This window comes from Cygnus olor, chromosome 4 (genome assembly GCF_009769625.2).
Source record: "Cygnus olor isolate bCygOlo1 chromosome 4, bCygOlo1.pri.v2, whole genome shotgun sequence".
NCBI classification, from domain to species: domain Eukaryota; kingdom Metazoa; phylum Chordata; class Aves; order Anseriformes; family Anatidae; genus Cygnus; species Cygnus olor.
Window position 1 is genome coordinate 43720186 of NC_049172.1, and position 19479 is coordinate 43739664.

Consider the following 19479-nt stretch of genomic DNA (forward strand, 5'->3'; position numbering starts at 1 on the left):
GAAAAGAAAACGCTGGTGTACTTTCACATGCCAAGAGCCCTATGAACAGTTACAGCAGGAGCCTAAGTATCTCTGCATCGATGAGACACTTGATGTCAAAACATTTGCCCTTTACAGTTTTGCAGAACAACTCTCATGTCCTGCAGACTGCCCAGTGCGGTCACACCACGTATCTGAAGCGTTAAGAACCCGTTCCCTGGGAACCTCCTTACTGAGCTGATACACATCGAACGCTGACGCAGTACCTTTGCTTTTCAGCACCTCTGGGCATGGTGAGCAGAGTTCGAGAAAGACTCAGGCAATGGAAAGTGTTCTGGGCCAGAATTCACCATCACCACACGCAGCGTGGAAACGCTGGCAGAACAGATCTTTCTGACATGGGTTAATCTTTCTGTGAACCTAACTCACGTTACTATAAGACTTAAATTCATTCCATTCGCTGCTTGGTGCTTTTTGCAGTCGTTGCAAGCCTACTGGCCCAATGTAGGCTTTGGGTGGTGCGTGTTTTTGCAGACGTCCATTCTTCCAAAATAGCAACGTCAAAGCCAAATCAGGGGTGTTGAGACCGCGTCCCAGTATCATTGCTATCGGCCCTCCTGCTCACTCAGAACTTATTCTCCCTGCTACAATTTGTATGAAAATTATTTTTGTTTCCCTACCCAGATAAAAAATGAGAAAGAATAATGCTCCTAAGATGCTTCAACACACAAGTTTTATTTCAAAATTTGTGACGTGCTAACAGCAACCAACCACAGCTCCCTGATGCAATTTACAGCACTCAGGCAGACAGAGGAAATAATCAGAGTTATTGCGCAGCCATCCTTCAGCACACGTGAGCCACACACAGGGCTCGTGCATCCTTCCTGCAGCAGGGACCAAACAGCCTGCTCGGCCTACGGCCTGGGGTGATCCTTGACATTTGAGGAAGGCATTCCTATGAGAATAATTCTGGAAAAAAAACTCCTTTTTGCCATCCATATACAACTATCAATAGCATACCCGTGAGTGATCAGTGGAAAATGACACAAACACAGTGTGCTCGGAGCCTGGGCACGCCCCTGTCCGAATCACCCCAGCAAACGGGGCCACGAGCCCCCTTCGCTTCAGCGCAAAGGCACCAGGAAGGTCTCTGCTGAGTGGGCATACAAGTTTCATTTCATTTCTGACTTTCTGGGCATTGCGCACACTGCTCACCTCCAGGATGTGCTCCTACATTTTTACTTTAAGGAAAGACACACACGTTTTTCATCTCTCCCCAAGGAAGTAAAGAACAGAGATCTGAGAGCGTGACACAGTCTCGCTAGAGGGCATCCAGTTACTAACATCTAAGATGAGTGATGCTGATTTCCCTCCTCTGTGGGTTTTAATGACGATCAAAAGTAGGCTAACAAACACCATCCAGCTGGGGCTTGAAATATGTGGTTGGATACTTTTTTTTAAAAAAAAGAGAACACAACAGTTTTCACACAAGTGCAGTACAAAATACTGTAATTATTAGCTGGTTGTTCAGAGCTAAACCCCCAAACCACACTTTCTGAAACTCCCACTCTGTATCAATAGTTACAGACATGCTCTTAGGGGAGCAGGGAACTGAACTTGCCTTTCACACAGTCCCCCCGAGTGCTCTGCCCACTACTCTCTGTAAGCTCATTTTCTCTTTTGGGGAATACTGCTCTCAAATGGAACCGCTTCAAGCGGAGAGACAGAGACAGATCCATTGTGGGATGCTTGTGGCCTCCTCCTGGGATGTAGGAAAGTTGGAATGACAGTTTTGCTTCGAGTCAAGAAGAACAAGGATTTGAGAATTAGACTCTTGCCCCAAGGTGAGTGCGTCGACCTTTAAGAGAATGTCTATACTGGGATGAACGTATCTTATCTCAATGGCCTTTTGGGGGTGGAGAGTGACCCAAGAAATAAGTCTTCAGGAAACTGCCCCGCCACAGCTCATAAGCAAGGCAGATGGACACACCTGCCTTAAAGGCTGCTCAGAATATCTGGGGCATAAGAGCTTGTACTTATCTACTGCTGCAAAAAGATGGGGGCCCCATCAGGAAAAGACACAGAGTTAGGGTTGGTGCAAGACAGAGAGCCTGAGAAGTCTGACTATCCAAAACCTGATTTATATGTGCCCGATTCCTTAAGCAGCACAGGCAGACAGAGGGCCTTAAGCCACGTCTCCCTGCTGAGTCAGGAGCCCAGCAGAGCTGGCTAATAGGAAACGTGCTCCCATGCAGTCAGCAGAAGATGCATGAGCGGTTCAGACTTGATCACAAATAGTAGGGACTGGGGCACCTACCTTTCAAAGCCTCTGCCCTTCTTCGACCTCTGCTCTTTGATAATTTTAGGGGGTCCACTGGCATAGAGTTGGAGACCTAAAACTGTAGCTGTCAACTTCTTTGGAGGTCTGGTTGCCACCAACACAAACTTGAAATTGCTTCAGCCACTTTTTGCTGGTCTGAATGAGATTTGATGCTGTGAATAAGAACAAAGCAAAATTGTCCAACCTGAGTTGCAAGCATGAAGGATGCTTGGCACAACCAGAGGCACAACCATAACCTTCACATGCATTTACTCCCCCAATGTTTGATGCTTGTGCTTGGATGTGCATGCTGTATGCACGTATGCAAATCTCACCATCTTGCCACTACTCAAGTTCCACATACTTTTGATATGCAAAAAGTACAAATGCAAGCATACATTTACAAGTATCCTTAGGAAAGAGGACGGATTTGCTGTAATATTTTAGTCCCATATAGGATAGGGTCTGTGCACTGTGGAGTTATTACGGAGCAGAAATCTAGCCCCTACTTTCCTGGAGTGAAAACCCGGAGGGTTAAGTCCACGGACAAAGTTGAGGCAAGGGTAGGATGGATATTGCCACTCCAGTGCTATAGCTAAGGACCCCAAGGCAGAACTGTGCTGCCAGGCATCGCAGACAGACTCACCAAGCTTTTGAATAGCTAGCTTTGGTAGCTGTGGCAAACAAGTCCCTACAGCACAGGCAAAGGCAACATCTGCCCTGTAGCATGAGCACATCAGCATGTGGGGCTCCCAGATGGGAAAAGAACTCGCCACGTGAGCCAGCTGCAGGTACCTGGCATGGGAAGTCCCAGTACCGGCTTCAGGGGCTGCAGCAAGCTGGCGCAGTCTCAGCAAGCTAGCTCTTCTTCTCAAGGCCGCTGTATTCCCTTTGGAAGTTTGATCGGTTCTGGCTGGTGACAGAAATCTCACTACAAAAAGTACAATCCTCCCCTGCTTCCCTCAACATTAAATACATTTTAAAATAGGTTTCCGTAGGAGACGCATAAAATGGCTAACCTAGCCACCTTGTCAAATTATTTTAGAGCACTCTGCCTAAAAATATAGCTTAGCTCAAATAAAACTAGCAAAATTTACAAATCCACGCTATTGTATGAAGTTCACACTACTGTATGAAGTTCTTTCCTATTACGGTTTCTTCTTCACCTGCCTCTACTCAATTTCCTCCACAAAGAGAAAACAGATGTATGCTTTCTCGTAAGTTCTTTCAGACTTACAAATGAGAACCATGAAAGATCTAACCATCAAGGAAAAAACAATTGCAAACATTGCAAGTTTGATTTATAAACACAAGAAGGTATTTCACTAGGAACAAGCCACATTTACACAGACTTTTAAATGTCATATCAGATCATCTCAATTTCAGATTCTCAAAATCTGTGTTCCCCATTTTATAAAAAAAAGCTGATGGGTCCAGGTGTTTTCTCTTTAGATAGCTTATGCCATGATCAGACAAAGGTGAAATCGACAGAAGTGTTGTTTCCACACATCTTTTGAATGCTTTGTGTCAATCAGTTCATACCATTTAGTCAGCTATGCAAGGTCAAAGATGATGGCTGCAGAGTAGCTCATTTTGGAAAGGGAGGTGCATAAATTTACCAAACGTTTTCTTTCTTTGCCCTCCCCCAGAAGTTAATAAAATAAATGAAGCCCAGGTAGAGATGAAGTCCAAAAGAGTGGGCCACGAAGAGCTACTCTTTCCATCTTAAAAAGCTATCCATCAAAACCAACATCTGGTTTTTTTTTTCAGTTCATTGTTTCAGATTTCTGATGACTTTTTCTGCAAGTTCAAGTAGGCAGGATTGGTAGTCCCACGTTAAAATCCACAACTTTTTGCAGTGTTTCTCCCTGTGACTGATTTCCAAAACTGTCAATTACTCAGTTCTTGATGGCTAATTAGTTACACAGGCAAACAGAAACCAGCTTTGTATACAACACTGCCAAATGAACACAGCAAACAAAGATTTTTCAGTAATGTTTTCAGTGCTGGTAGTCCAAGGTGTTACCGGTAGACCTAAAGGTGCATTTTGCACAAACAAACCAAGATTTTTTTTTCCAAGATGAAAAGGAAAATTGAAATATGCCAGTGGATGCACAGTCTGTCTACAGCAGACGTATGCTTTTGTAAGTAACATTTTCTGAAATCGGTGCAGTTATTTTCTGTGAGCAGAAAAGTACTTGGAGTTGAGAACAGAATTTGGTCAACGTATTCCTTACCTGGCAACTTCTCAGCTTTCTCCTTCATATCAGGGACCAAAGTATTTAACAAAACGGCCAACAGTCCTAAGTATTATTTCTGTTCATGCTGCAAAACAAATAAATATTCATTGTTGAATCCTGGTAAAATAGGTCACTACATGGGGGGAGTAAACGCTTGGGATCCTTGTGCAGAAAGCAATTTCACTATTGCTTACATTATTAAAAATAGTAATGTTACAAATCCAAGAGAAAATACGAGTCGAAAACGCTTACGTATCAAAATTACAGGAGCTTTTCCCAGAAATATAGCAACTTTGAGAAGCGTGGTGGGAAGACGCAAGTATTCTCGTTCTTCCTAGTATCAAAACAAGATGTAATACACGTATTAAACAGGATATTATTTATTACGTGGGGATTTTTGCGTGAATATTCAGAATTCTCCTGACTATCAAGTGCCATGCAGCACTATGACTCACTAAGTCAAGATCTAGGATGGTTCAATCCTGACCACCTCCTGCTAAGGGCTGAGCATCATCTATTCCCATTGCCTTCAACAGGACCGAGCGGTGCGTAGCACTTCTGCAAAATTGGGCCCTAGACAATGAAGGCTTTAGGTATGGGCTTCCTATTTCCTGCGGTGGATTTGTGTAGGTGGCCTTGTTACCAGAAATCCATACTCCTACACAGCAATTTCTGACTGTGTTTCTGCAGAAATGACTATGATGAAAGGAATGAAATATTTTTTAAATAAAAATCATTTGTTTGTTTCTCCAAACCGATTAGAGTGTATCTTGTTGGCGAGATGAATTTATTCACCTCCTGGGTGGCAAAATTAAGAGCAGGATGGAAAACAAGAGGATTAAGAATTTCAGAGGCACTGAGGCGCGGGCTGTTGGCGCATGAGGAGGCGAGAGCCTGTCTGTACTGTCCCATCTCCATCGCCAGCGGCTGAGTCACTGGCCCAGCCTGCAGAGCTCCTCGCTGCTGCATTTCGCAGCCAAGAAAATCCCACATCCTCCCAGTGGGTGTAGGAAACGCAGCTACAGCCTTTGGATGCGTCGGCACCAAAAACAAAGGGGAGATTGTGGTGTGGGCCATGTCTGCGGGCGTAGGGCCAGTGCCTCAGGACCTCGTTTCCAGCAGCCCAGGTCTTGGGGCACAAGAAGCCATCTGTGGGAGCTGGGGCAGGTCCCCATGCAGGGATCTGCCGTGCTCCCTGGGAAGTGGCCTCTCCTGTCCCACCCCAACCTCCTCCTCTGCTCTTTCGTGAGGGGCACGGTACATCCAGCCCTTGCCTGTCTCCCCCATGCTTTCACCTTTGGGTGCAAGGTCTTACCTAGGTCAAGCCTTGCCATGCTGCTGTGGAGGTCACCAGAAATGCTCCTCTCATCTCCCACCCATCTCAGCTCGCTCTCAGCCACTCCCCGTGAGCAGAAGATGGAAGAGGTGGGTGCAGTCAGCCAGGGTGACCCGATCCCAACTGAACACTGCCAACACTGCTTTAGACAGTGGCTCCACACACATACTGCTGGGAGAGCAAACGAGGATGGTGCTCACGGATCGGTGTTATTTCCTTCTCCAAGTTCCTCACGGCACTTCCCAAGCTCACATTAAGAGCGTTGCTGCTCTGCGCAGACCGCAAGCATCCTGGGTCAGGCAGCCAGAGCCTGGCTCTCCGGTCTAAGTATTGCTCTTTGGAAAGAAAACACATGAGCAGACTGACATGGGTTTGCCTGGCTGTCTGGGCAATTGCTGCAGACAAGAGCTCCTTTGAGAAGCTGCTCCTGTAACGCTGACAAGAAGAGACCTGTCATCCCCAAACGTGTGCTCGTGCCCACAGGTGGCAGCAGAGCTGGCAGCAGCAGGGATTACCTTAGGAACACAATTAAACAAGCCCCCCTTAGCCCTCTGCAGCACAAGCCGTCCCACACAGTCTCCAATGGCTTAAGAGCTCGGCAGGGGCTTCTCCTTTTCCTCCGGCACAAAGCTGCTGCCCCTGCACCTCCAGCACTGTCTTCCTGCTCTGTTTGACCACTTGTACTTTTCCTAGGAAGGTCAGAAAGGGAGTACCATGCAGTAAACAAAGGAGAGAAAACCTTTTCTGGCATCCATACCCTGTCACATTTCTTCCATGCTCACATTGCACAAAACAGGAAAGCACAGGCACAGGAAAACAGCTACATCTCAAGGGGAAAAATAAACCATCCTTTCCCAGCTCCATCTCGGCAAGCATTCTTGGACTAGACCAAGTGCCCAGACCGCGCGCAGACAAGAGAGCCTGCCTTTGTAATCCATGCCAACAAAGGAGGAGCACTTTACCACAACTGGGTCACCACGTGGATGGTTCAGCACTGGATTACAACACCAACTTCTTCCGAGGGGGCATCACACGGCCAGCTGTGCCATCGGCCTGGCTGGGGAGGACACAGCCACCTAGGGAAGAGCTGGTCACACCATGGGCTCATCACACTCACTGTGAAGTAAAACGTTTAATACCCAACGTTTAATACCGATGACAGCAGGTTTATTTTACCGGTACTTCATAGCTACCGCCTAGGATATTTCTGAATGCCTGCGGCTGCGTTCTTGGGGTGAATTGGTTTTCACAAGTTGGAGTTGGAAAGACTGTACATAAGTAAATAGGATGTGAGCTGCTGCCTCATTGTCCTTAAGTTCAGAAGTTTACAGTGTTTTTTTCGAATGACCCCTGAAAACGTAAAGGTGGCAGATGAGTTCCCTGTAAACTAGAAAATAATCTGTTTTTAAAGACCGAAACACTGATTGAAACTGAATCTATACATTTAATGGAAAATGGAGGCTAGGACAGTATTTTTTGTGGCATAGTTGCCATCCTGAAACTTTCATAGTTCAAAAGGTGGCATAAGTCTTTGACAAAAATGAAATCGTTTGACACTTATTTCAGCAGTTTCCATTAAGAAATTGTCTCGTTCAAGGCACCATCTGTTTAAAAACATTACATCAACTTCTGTAGATTTTGCTTGATAACGCTCACCAAGTTCCTAGCAACTACCACCATTTATTATTTGCATATGAGATTTTAGGGACTATCCAAGCAGAACAGAATAGCCCCGTGCCCTAGAAAGCCTTCAGCCTCAGTGGAAGACAACTGATCACGAACAGTACAGCAGAGAACACATAGGGCAGTGTTGGCCAGAAATCCAAGGAATATGAACATCCTTCTGATATTCTTTTCTTAAGAAAGAGTTTTCCAATGCCTCTGGGAAATCTCTGAAATTGGGATGCTTTGGAAATACCAAAAAACGTGTACTCAAAACATGTAACAGGAAAGCCATAGAGCCTCGAAGCACAGATCAGCAAGAGGCAGAAGGGAACATACTGAGATTGAGTGGGAGATGCTAGGGAGGCTGTGAGTGCATCACAGCCAGCCTTGGATGAACAGACATTTTACTTGCATTCAATGCAATAGAGCAGTGAGATATCACAGAAATTATTTAAGCAGAGTGGTAGGCTTGGAAAATTGTCTTTGCAGCAGCACACAATGACTGAATGAAAGCCAAGAAGAATCCTGCAATAGCAGATACACGAGAAGAAAGGTTTCGTTCTGTGAATAAAATCTTCACATTACTGAATAAACACATCCAGATTTAAGCATTCTCTGGATTCAGTGGTGTTCCTGTCAAAGATGATGCCCAAGTCGAAAGTCTGAGTGAGAAGCAAGATGCTGAGGCTTTCGTACTCAAACAGCAAGTACCGTCAACTCTCAGGTGTCTGTAGGTGCCCGATCCATACGCCATGCTGCAAATGCAGAGGCACTGCAGAAGTCCCTAAGCAGAGCCAGCACACTGAGGCATGGGTGAAGCAAATGAAGCTGTACAGCTCTCTAGGCCTAGAGAGGTCCAAACTCAGTTTTTGTGCTGTTGGGTAGGGCTGCTCTTAAATCACCAACTTGCGGCTTAGTCGGTGTGATGCCAAGCCACTTGGGTGCTTTTGCCCGGAGCTGCTCAGAATTTTGGGTTCCAACAGCACTATGGAAAGCAAGCAAAGGCTTTACAACCACGTGGAGTCAGCATGGATCTGGTGGCATATCTGCAACGACAAGCCTTGGTGGGCACCAGAGCAATGCCTGTGACTGCTGTGGAGCCGACACGCCGGGCAGGCTGAAGCTGAGCCAGGTGTGACCATCTTGCTCCACCTCCTGCAGATGGCCACACTGCACCCTCCGATACTCTGTCTGCTATGCGGTTCTGTCACAAAACGGGCCTCCCAGCCCCTTCTTCGCTTGGGCTGCAGCTCAGAGAGACTAGTGGTAAGTGCTGAGACACGTGAGCTATGCTGAGCTTGAGCTCACCAGATCCTGTCTTAATCACCCTGGGGCTAGAAGCACCCAACATGACACTGACCTAGTAAGCATCTGGGATGGCTATGGTGTCAGGGACTGAACGTGCCCTCTTACCGTCTCGTGCTGGGTCACGTCCTCCACCGTGCTTCCTGTACCTCCCTGGGTCTAGTGCTGCGGAGCTGTCAGCAACCACAGCACTATGACTAACGCGACACCGCGGCACGCTCGTGAGAACGGTCAGGTCCTCTCCGAAGCCAGACAGCCTGGCAGGTGGGACAGGACGGGCACAGCTCTCCCGCTGCCTCAGGAAGCCTGTGCAGCAGCCAGCGGGGAGCTGGGAAGAGGTGTGGGCAGCAGCAGCAGCAGCAATACACATGTAATATGATGGAGCACCTTGAGAAAACTTACAGCAAACTGGAGAGAAGTATTGCATCGGGGTTGCTGTGCCTTTTGCAAGGCTGTCCTCCTGTCCACATCCCACCCCGGAGGCCAGCAGCTCCCTGCCCGGCCGCATCCTTCAAGCTCAGTGAGCCGGGCTCTTTCTCCAGCTCATTCTGCACCGCCGCCTCCTCCCACACTGTGAGCTGCTTCGCTGCACCTCACCTCTGCCCTACACGGATTTGCACCAATTTCAAGAACCAGGTTGTTCCTGCAAAATAATACAATCTTTCAAAATAGCACTGGAGGCTTTTTCACCCGTGTCCTTTACGGTGGCGAGCTGACCAGATATAGCTACTACTGAACTGACGTGACGGGGTCCCCTCAGGGTGCTGCAACCTGCTGCTCGGTTTAACTGGGTTTCGATTTGACCAACACAACCCATACGCGTGTGCTGCAGGGCAAAACCCACTGCTGGCGGCTGCCTGCGGGACGAGCTGCAGCTGATTTGGAGCACAACCCCAAATTCAGAGCCCTTCCTTCATAGGTGATGAAGGAAAGGGTTTGGCAGTTACACAGGCAATGAGTAACTACATAAGCACTCAGTAAGAATCCCTGCCTAGAAAAGCATAAAGGAACCTAACCCAAACCCAGCTTTGGACGAGGGATGGGTGAACTGAAGCACCTTCACATAGCGAGATGGGCAGCGAGCAGAGGCAGGCACCAGGTGCTTTTAGCAGGAGCAGATACGCTTGTTCTTCAGAGTCCACACTCTTACAACTCCATATATACCTCAAGATGCACTTCCACTTGTTTGCCCCCAAAGGGGGTCATGGCGCTGGGTAGGAATATTTACAAAGCATCCACAGGATTTGGAAGCATAAGTTCTGCTGACCCTCACTATGACTTCTGATGGTAAATATCTGCAACACTTTTGAAATTTTCCTTTAAAGGTTAAAAACTGAATTCTAAAAGAGATTTAGATTAATTTTTTCAGTTGGCTGAGAACGACACAACAGAAAATCACTTTAAGTTAGAAACAAGAGCCATTGACCAGACAGTGATGGACGCATGGTATATGGTATATATACCACACGTGTAGATAAGATACCTAAACCTTACCAGGAAAACTAGGGCACAGGGGAGTGCTGAAAAAAAAAAAAAAAAAAAAAATGGAACCACGATGGTCACTTGAGCAAGTGACCCCAAACCCCTTTATCACCTTAAAACTGAAAGGCGTGAAGGTATAAGCCACCTTCAAACAGGCGATGTACTCTGCATAGTTAGGTGATTGGCATCTCCCCCCTCCTCTGCTTTGCATTAACACCATCTCCTGCAGCAAGGACACACCAGTCCCAGGGGAGCTCCCAGCCTTCTCTCAGGGCAAGGACCAGGACTGAAGTCCCTGCTGTAGCTTCTCCCCAAATGATTTTACATTATTTCCCTGTTTCTCCCACTCCTCTCACACAACTTATGAAACTGTGAAAGACTCACTGGCTGTATGGGAGCTGAGGGCTCCCCAGCAGAAATCTGAGGGAGGAAAACTCTTTTCCTGCTAGCAAGGCAAGACATTGCCCTCTCTCACTCTACGAGCCAGGTGAAAGCAGGGCTCAGCTCATTTAGAATGCCTCCAGGCTCAGAGCAGAAAATGGATCTCAATTGCAAAATTACTACTTGCTAATACATCATCTACCCATCTTAGCCCAGGGTTCTGCATGCGAATCATTCACAAACCAATACTGGCTTCTGCAAATGATATTCATCACCAGTTTTTCCCCATGAGAGACCACGTGCCCAGGAATGGATCATGAACAGTTCCCTTCAGTCGGGAAGTCTGCGTGGTTGCAGTGGCTGGCACTGGATGGCTATGCCACACACTGTCATTTCTTACTCTTTATCTGAGCGACAAGCTTTCTAGTTGGCAGACTGAAACACCAAGTGAGAGGTAACAAATATCATATCCTCCACATCTTCTCAGAGATCTCGTAACATGTTAAAATTCAAAAATGCACAAGCAAGAACACAGGGAAATAGTACAGTTTTCTGAAACTAACAGCAGCGGTATAATTTCAGGGACTGGCTTTGGAACTGACACGCTGAGGGTTTTGTTCAGCACTCTTCAACTCATTATTTCTTGAGCATCTTCAGCGACGCACATTTTCTGCTTTATTCTTTTGTATGTGTATTTTCTGCTTTATCCATTTACACGTGCTTTCTTTCAAAGTAGTATTAAAGATTGAGCACAAGACTACACGAGCTCCTCTCATCCACTGGCTCTGGCCAGCATTACACATTTACGCAGTACATTTAATTCAGTTGTCAAGCTTTCCATTTGACCTTTTAAACACTGGCAGGCAGCCTCGGTCTTTTTGCAGCCCCACATCTGTCATTAGCGACTCAGCAGCTCACTGGATACCCTGTGAAGTCTGCAGGCATGCAGGAGAGCGCGGTTTTCAGTGATTATTTTCCATCAATGCTTTTTACTTCCTTTTTAACTCAAGTAAGTCTCTTATTAATGAGTAAAAGATGGAAGTCCCTGATAATTTCGTCAGCAGACCAGACAACGTATGTTAATTATATATATGAAAATCGTGCTGCTAAAATGAGGCATACCACGCCACCTTATGACTGTATGTCTTTAAAAAAAAAAGGGGGGGGGGGGAAGTTGTTCTCAATGTTTTTTTAAAGACCATTTGCTGATATTTAGTGGCTAATAAAGTAACGATTTGCAGACCTGTTTAAGAATGCCTGATATACTTGTATCATGGCATAGCAATTGTGGCCAAATGCAATTTCCGTGGCATAACTGAGAATAGCATGAGGAGAAACAGGATCATGGACACGCTCAGCAGCTTGTGCCACTTGCACGATTCAGCCATGGGTTGCTACTTATTTTGCGTGGCTGTAGAAGTGCACGTGAAAAATTATTTTTGGCAAAGATTGATCTACTATAACAAAAGGATTTTAAGTGGTTAAGAAGTGTTTTCACACGGAAGCGTAAAACCTTGGGAAATAGTTTCGAGTACCTCCTTTTCATCCCTATCTCTTAAAACCAAAATTCGCTCAGGTATGAAGACAAGAGGAAATGGAGGAAAACAGAGGTTAGTAGTGAGATGCTAAGGGTGAAAAATACTAGTTTTAGAGGAGACCGTGGAGGCATATACCACAATACTACCTACGGCTCTGCTGCAGTTTAATTTAGTCCTTCCACATCAGGCAGCTTGAAAAGGAAATTCCAGATACAGGGCAGAGCAGTTTCAACATGACCAGAAGCTGTCTGGCTCTCTGGAAACACAAGAAATTGCCAGGAAAGAGCAGTATGTTTGCAAAGCCAAGCTTTTATAGTTAAGAGCAGCAATAACTATTTTTGCTTAGTTAAGCCCCTTGTTGAGTATCATTACTAGTTTTTAATCACACAATTTTAACAGACTTTTCTATACAATTCTTGCTACTGATAGAAAAAATTACTCACTCAATTTAACTTCTCATTCTTTGCATTATTTTGTGTACTATGTAAATACAGCATAAGCTTCTGTATATAAAAGAAATAATGTTATGAGGTGAGCTCATCCAAATCTCCTTCCGACTCCTTACAAACATAAACCCACTTACTTGCGAACAGCTGAAAAGCAGCATAGTATTGTTTCCATCTTTCTCTCACAACACGAAGCCCAGAGAAAAAACAAAAGCAACACAATCAAGAAAATCAGCAAGATTCTCATGCTGAGAGCCAAATCTTTCCAAGTCTGCATGTTTTTGTACCAATTCCTAGCACAAGGCCCCACTTTCCGAAACCTGTATCGCTCACCTCTTAATCCAAGTCCCAGGTATCCTAAGCTAGGCATCCAGAAAACACACAATTTCTGGCTCTGCATTGCAAAATTCTTGGTCTTCGCAGCTTTCTGAGCATTACAAACTGCCTATGAGGGGAAGCAAAAGGGCTACAAATGCCTTAATAGAGGAGGTCAGTGGAGGATAAGGAAATCAGGGTAGAATTAATTGCTGGGATGAGGGGCAGGCGGGAGGGGAGTGAGAGGACACAGCCTGACTTCAGCATTCACAATCTAGGGAGAAGCTGAAAGCCTCTCACCATCAAACAGATATTGTCCCCTATCCACAGGCCAAAAAGTTCTGTCTTGTGCACATACACAAACAAGAAGTGATGGTTACATAGACGACAAAAAATCCCCTCCCCACTCTTTTGAGGGAGTCTGACTCATGATTTTCAAATTTTTGGGGACTTTTAAAGACTTTTCTCACAGTACAAGCCATAGCCACAGCCTTGAAAAAGGAAAGGTGGGTGGGAAGGGCATAAACACACCAGCATCATGAAGAAAGGATCTGTAACGCTGTCAGGGCATTTCTTAACTTTGTACAAAGGATTCTGAACTCTGAATAAGCTTTTTCGGGGATTTCTTTTGAGGCAAGGTAGAATTGCTTCACTGATTAGGTTTCCAACATTTAAAACAAACGGGAAGCCTGCACTCCCTGTTCAGAAATCACGCGGACACCTGCTCTTTGTGACCAGGGTAGCTGGGATACAGACAGCCCCAGCACTGGCCTCTGTCCCTTGAGCTTAATCTCTTTCCTGAGAGCATGAAGGTTTTCAACCTCTGGGTGGACCTGCCTCAGGAGGGATGGATGAACTGGCTCTGCTTTGCCATGCCTCTACCTCTGTAGCACAGACACCTCCTGTCCTCTTTTATTTATGTCTTTCTTCTGCCACTACCTATTTTTTTGCCTTATTTTTCTCCTCTTCTGCTCCCACCACTATGGAGCCCTGCCAACTCCTTCTCCTGTCCAGCCCCCTCTTGCCTTACCCAAAACATCTGCCTTCCAGCCTTCTTCTCTGGATCTCTCTTCCTCTGACACAACTGTTTTTTCTGCTAAGGAAATTACAGAACAGGTTATTAAGGGGATATTAGGAGAAACTCAGTTCTGAAGCCACAGCCAACTCCTCCTGATGAAGAAGATAACGGTTGGCCATGCTACCTTCAGCCACAGCAGCCTTGGTGGAAGGTGCTTCGGGCAATTTCCTTGTCAACCTCTAGAAAGACCCTACCAGCAAGATGCTTGGGGTTTGTCACCTGGCTGTGTTTGAGGAAGGGATTTTCATGATGCTAGCATGGATGACACCCTCCCTCTCCCTCAGGCAAAACATGGCAGTCATGTTCCAGAGCCATTCGAGGCTCTCCACGAAAGAGCTGTGATGATTAAATATACATGTATATTCTTGTACTCGGAAATGGGTCAATTATTGTAAGTGAAGTTTAATAACAGCCATAATCACTGAGCTACCTGACATGACAACTTCTGCCTCTGTGAGCCACAAGCAGCAAGTGCTGGGTAGAAGTAACAGTGGGCATTTCAACCTGCACTGGCTGCGATCCAGCCTCCAAAGCAATGCAAACAAAAAAATCCACTCCCTTTCTTCCCCCTAAAAGCAAAATCATTACTTTTTTTTGTTTAGAATAAATCTCTCCAAAGCAGGCACTGAGCTATTAGGAAAAACATTCCCCAAGGACAATTCCAGGTTCTCCCAGCAGGTCTTTGACTACTATCTTCTCTTGAGATGAGATGAGATGAGATGAGATGAGATGAGATGAGATGAGATGAGATGAGATGAGTTCTCTGCTACACATCTTCTCTTTCATGCAAATTTTAGGAATTTTGAAGCCCACATCTGCACATCTAAATTAAAAGGAATCAAGTACACTATTTAAGCAGTAAAGTATCTGGTCTGTAGCTGGAGACTTCTTCATTCAGATCTTGTTGTACCAATATTCCTTATTTTCGTTTTCTATTGTCTTCTTCACTGCCACATCATCTCAGTGTCGTATCATGCATTCCTTTTAGCAATCTTTACCTAGAAAAAACAACTACCTTCTGGTTTCTGCAAAACTTCATTCCAGTAGCATGTGTGCTAATGACCTGTGCTCGTTTCTCATCTTTAATAATCCCTAAAAGTTATGTTCCTACCCTAAACAATGCATTACTCTTTTTTTCTTTCTTTCTAATTTAGCTCCTTTGGCAAAGGTTATATGTGGTTGATCAGATGCGTAGTAAACAAACGTTACTGTCAGTCTCAGTTCACTTCTGAGTAAGAGAAGCCCCCACAAGCCAGCCGATGTACCAATGTACAGGCGGAACCAGCGGTTAGACTGATACTGTTTTAAGAAGCCTCTTTGCAGACCCACTTGCTTCCTATACCAAAGAAATGCAGCACTGCAGACATGAGCATTTCTCTTCAAACCATTGACAAAGGCAAATGGTTTAATCATTATTTTTTTCCTTTGCACAGCTTTCATTTCAGAACTGACATTTGCATTTTATGGATGAGTAATTCGGGGGGAAAATGCACACTAAAAGGTAAGACTACAGAACAGTGTCTTTTTGGCTTTGGGAGGACTCTAGTCCTTATTTAAGCTGATGTTCCTGCTTTGTATTTCTATGCTGAATCTGTTGAAGCGCCCATGTGCAGATCAGTGTATTCTGGATTAAGACTGATGGGTCCCAGTACAGTTTGTCCATTTTTATTTTTCCTTGTGTAGGTTGCCGAAGAGAGGAAGAAGATCTTGTGCTGATGATAACTTCTTCCAAATATTTAACTTCTAGGATGTAAAAGCAGATTTTTTCCAGCACAGAAATTCTTCCTGCATATTTCTGATATGGAACAATAGTCCAGCGGATCCTGTAAATCTTTCTTTTCCTAATGTAAGATTGTCCAGACTAAATATTAGACAGGGCTCTGCCTCTCACGTGCCCTTCCAGCAAAGCCTTTCCTCCTTCATTTTTTAATCAGAAAAGGATTACATTTGGGAAACTGCAAGAGGACCCCTTTCTTAGTCAGCTTTGACCAACTCTTCAAGACACAAGACTGAGTCCTGTAACACCCCTCCATATCCCATAGTTTTAAAGATCCTCCTCCTTCTAGTAGAAGCTATACCTTTTGCTCTTTAGGCCTTGGCTTACCTCTGAAAAAATAATTCTTAATGGGAGTTGGCTAACTCAAAATGAAATCCTAGTGAAGATAAGACAGGGGATGGTTTTCCCCTAAGCTAGCATTAGTGTCTTTGGAGTGGCGAAATGATAATATCAAATGGTTGCACAGTATTTTCATGCTTCATGACTTCTGATGGATACAAATATGCAGCTAGCCTCTGTGCAGCGTGAATCAGTAGAATTGCGTAGCCCAAACCCATCTGACATCCTTAGCTGCCCACACCAGTCCCCTGACCGTTAAGCACCCCGGACTTGTATTCTGCTCCCAGGTATTAAGCAGGAGCCCAGCCTCAAGCTTCTGCACCCTGCTGCAGCTGACATGACAAAATCTGCTTTGGCCCTGACCGTGTTTGCCCCAGGCCGGTAACATTGCGAGCAAAAACCTCCTCAGTCATCTCCAGACGCTTTTGCAGCCTATCCACTGGCACTGGGCAATTCCACTGCTGCTTAGAAAGAGCATCTTAATCGAAGATAGCTGAAGCAAAGGCAAACGGCCACCTCGTATGTCCCCAAATATTTCTGCGTGGTGGAGCACTCCCTAAAGGGCAATTTTTCCATTTCTAAAAACAAGAATCCTGCTCTTCTTATTTTAGGTCACTCACAGAACCACACAGATAACAGATCTCAGCAAAATGTCACTGAAGATAAAGTCCGGGGTTTTCAGAGCAGCGCTTCTGAAGGTAGGCACTTTATTTAGGTGTTGACATGCAGGGGACAATTTTCGCACACAATTTCCAAGACTTACTTTTGAAAGCAAGTAGTATTTTGGCCCAAGTAGTACCATTATACTTGGACATTCAACAGGCGAGCAGTCTGAGTGTTGAGAAAGGGAAAGGAAAACTGCAGTGGTCAGTTTAAACGGTGATTTGCCAAATAGGATGGAGCAGAGGCCACACCACAACATTGCTATTTTCTGACTGCCTGTGACCGCTCAGGACTGAGTCACCAAATCCACAGCTGCCTGTGCAAAGCAGCCAGCTTGTGGGCTGGAAACAGCAGGTCGGCTTTTATCCCGAAACATCCATCCCTTTTTGCTCCCTGCTCCACCAGGACTGAAATCTCTGTTGCAGCTGAGCAGCTGGCAGATAAGAAGGCCTGAACACACACAACGTACCACATGCAGGGGAAAATTCTCCAAAACGTAGTGCTGATTGTTGGCTGCATCGTAGCTTCTGTTTGGCACCCGATTGGTGCTTTCCTACCATCTCCTCCATGGTTCAAAAGCCAAAGCTTGGGAAAAATTCAACACTCACTATCGTCATTGACCAGCCTGTAAAATAATGGCCTTTGGCTGAAAAAAATTAATTATTTCTGAGCCATAATCACAATATCGTTTTGTTTTTAAAGAACAGTTTAGCTTCAAAGCTCCTGAGTCCATCTCTGACCATGGGAGCTGTGCTGCGTCCTGGCATGCAGGAGGAAAAAAATGTAGACGTGTTTCCACTTTTCTCTGTGCTCACTTGAATAACTGGACCAAGGTCAAAGAACCGCAGACAGAAGGAAAAATGATCACTGAACAGAAGTGGAAATGTGAAATACGTCAAATGATACTCTTTTTTTTCTGTCGTCAGAGGTGCTTGGAGATTGTGGCCGCCAAGAAAAGAATAGACAGATAGTCTGCAGAACGGGAGATTTCTGACGGTGAAGTCCTATTGGGGTTTTTTTGGGACAGTTACATATAAGACACCAAAGGAATGGCTCAGAACTACTATCCCCACCTACAGTGTTTCTTTTCCTCTTCATTTACGGTAACAATGTTCAGGCAACAGTTTGGTTTTTTCAGTTCCCACTTACTATTCATTGTGAAACTTGGTAAGATTGGCCATGTTTTAATGTGACTCCACAAGTATACAGATAAACACATTTTTCTTCAACAGCTTCCCTCTATTTACAAACCTATCGCATTGTTTGGGTCATTCCTTAAGGCACATAGCATGGTTGGCATCATTCTGTCCTAAACCTTCTGCTATTGCTCTCATTTTATTACTATGTATAGAAAACATACACAAGTGTTTTCTGATACTTTGCCGAACGGCTTAAACACTGAGTATCAAAACTGATTGCAGAAATCATCCCTGGTACTGCAGGTGACTTAGTGACAGGCATGATTTGGAGCAAAGGGCAGATCTGTAGGAACAAATACTAAAGTAAAACTCCATGTGACAAAAGCAGCAGCAGCACAGCAAACTACAAAGATCAAGTTACAATCTGAAGTATTGCAGAGTTTTTAATGGAAGTAATTAGCTTGAAATCAAAGTTTCTACCTTAAACCAGATTATATCTGCAAAGGAAAGGGATTCGTTCGGTTATGCTACAGAACCTTTCCAAATTGTACTGCACTGCTGCTATTCCTTTTACTTAGTAGCTGCAAAATAATTTGTTTTAGGTTATCTAGGACTTAAGTTCACAGAAGAACACATTTAAGTTGACTTCACAGTCATCAAAGTTTAGTGGCTTTATTGAATTCAACTGAGAACCGCATGGAATATCTGAGACCGAGGCTGATAAGCGAAACTTGACCTTCTACAATACCAGCCAAGTAAAAACCCCTCTTAATGTCACTTCCAGCTGCAGCAGATAGATATCGTTTTTAAAGCAACCTTGAACAAGAATTTTTGATGTCTGACAACTTTTTCAATATCCGGGAATTATCCAGTGCTGGAAAACTTTCCAGTGGCTGAACGTTGCTTTGGTAGTCAAGATTGTCTTTGACGATGGTTAAGGACAAATTTACAAAGTATCTCTCTCTATACTGAGGAGCAAATTTTATCCTCAGAAAATCAAGTGTGTGAGCAAGTCAGATTTTGAATAACAATCTACTGTATGGGATTGCAAATTGTAAAACGGTACAAGAGAGAGAAGATCAGCCTACATTTCTATATTATAACTTCATTAAAAGAAGATATTCTTAAAAACTCCCATTATGCGGTCTTGTTCTTAACTGTTTTTTTTAAAACGCTGCCTTACTGCTCACATGCTTGATATTCTCGGTGGTAGTTCCAGCGTCCAGGTTTAGTTATAGCTTATTCATTATTTGATGCTGAAGGGGTACATCAAGCAAAAGACATCGCCTGGGCAGCCATAAAAACAAGGTGTGAATGTCCTCATGCTCCCTTAAGCCACAAAACAGCCCAAGTTTGCACACTGACACTTGCGTTTTGAAAACACCGGCAGTGAACAAATTGACATCAGCATGCGCCCAGGTGCTAGCACTTGTGACCACAACGCCCAGTGAGGTTTCTGGAGATGCAGGTTTTGAC

General features: G+C 44.8%; 1 protein-coding gene and 1 long non-coding RNA gene across 9 annotated transcripts in view; one reads left to right on the forward strand and one right to left on the reverse strand.

Annotated features, from left to right (window-relative positions):
* The window catches only part of BBS12 (Bardet-Biedl syndrome 12), a 33386-nt gene extending 30094 nt beyond the window's left edge, over nt 1-3292 (reverse strand). For all 7 annotated transcript variants that reach the window (XR_005819698.1, XR_005819697.1, XR_005819699.1 and 4 more), the window contains exons 1-2: nt 3095-3292; nt 2297-2472 (exon numbers count right to left, since the gene is read on the reverse strand). The gene's annotated coding sequence lies outside the window, so the exon portion shown is untranslated. The remainder of the gene's footprint in view (nt 1-2296; nt 2473-3094) is intronic.
* LOC121069876 lies at nt 432-19221 on the forward strand. 2 transcript variants are annotated; one of them, XR_005819705.1, is made up of 5 exons: nt 432-1823; nt 15519-15586; nt 15769-16720; nt 16813-16899; nt 17791-19221. It is a non-coding gene; the product is annotated as an uncharacterized LOC121069876 (long non-coding RNA). The 2 variants fall into 2 exon arrangements; XR_005819704.1 differs by lacking the exon at nt 432-1823 and having other exon boundaries at nt 15106-15586.
* Nucleotides 19222-19479: the final 258 nt, after the last annotated feature.